Here is a 1155-nt window from a genome sequence, read left to right on the forward strand (position 1 = left end):
TATCTGCCACCCTCCCCAGTCCCTCTAGCTCCATGGAGATGTCCTTCCCTGTAACCACAATGTCAGTGTCAGGGTCCCCCACCCTTTGCTGGCCTAGGAGCCCTGTGAGACTCACCACCTGTTTTTCTTCTGCCTGTGGCCTCCATAGCGCAGCCACTTCATCCATTCATCTTGGTAAGAGAACAAAGCAAATGCACTTCCCAGGCATTGCCTAGCCCCAGGTGCCAGTGCTCAGGGAACCAGGTCTGCAGACCCTACAGTTAAACGGAGGGATTGCTGGCTGGAGAGCCAGCGAGCAAGAGAGTATTCAACATGAATCTGAAAAGGTTGGGGGGCACAATCATGTAGGGTCTTGTGAGGTATGATTCCCTTAAATTCAGCCAGTGTAAGTGGGTTACCAAGCAAGATACCAGGGCCTATGGGTGCAGTGATATGCCCGTCTGACCCCAAGGAAGTCCCACTCTATTGGGCAGCACACATGTAATTAGACATCATAAAAGTCAGACTCTGATATGTCCAAAGTCAGATGTGGAGACATAACACTTCTCATGGCCAAGATAGTTTCCATTTCAATAGGTGGTATTTATATTAGGTTTGCCCAGTAGGTAGGATTCTGGTAAGTAAAGTAGTGAGAGAGAGGATGTCTTAAGGAGAGAAAATTATCTGAGTCATAGTTTGGGGGCAGAAAAGCAAGCAGTGTACTTGAATAATTGTGACTGGCCCTCTTGAGCAGGGAGACAGTGTTGGCAAGGATTGGATGGATGGGGAAGGCAGTGCACAGAATATCTCAGGAGATGAAGCAGAAAAGGGTGTTGGGTTGTAAAGACAGAATGTCATGTTACGTGGATTTTATGTCCACACAACCCAAAGCAATCTATAGATTCAACGTAATCCCTATCAAAACACCAATTGTGCCCTAGCTGATGTGACTCATTGGATAGAGCATCAGCCTATGGACTGAAGGGTCCAAGGTTTGATTCCAGTCAAGGGCACATGCCTGGGTTGTGGGCTCGATCCCCGGGGCGGGGGGGGGGGGGGGGGTGTGCAGGAGGCAGCTGATCAATGATTCTCTCTCATCATTGATGTTTCTATCTGTCTCTTCCTCTCCCTTCCTCTCTGAAATCAATAAAAATATACTTAAAAAAAAGAAAAACA

This window comes from Plecotus auritus (genome assembly GCF_963455305.1).
Source record: "Plecotus auritus genome assembly, chromosome: 9".
NCBI classification, from domain to species: Eukaryota; Metazoa; Chordata; class Mammalia; order Chiroptera; family Vespertilionidae; genus Plecotus; species Plecotus auritus.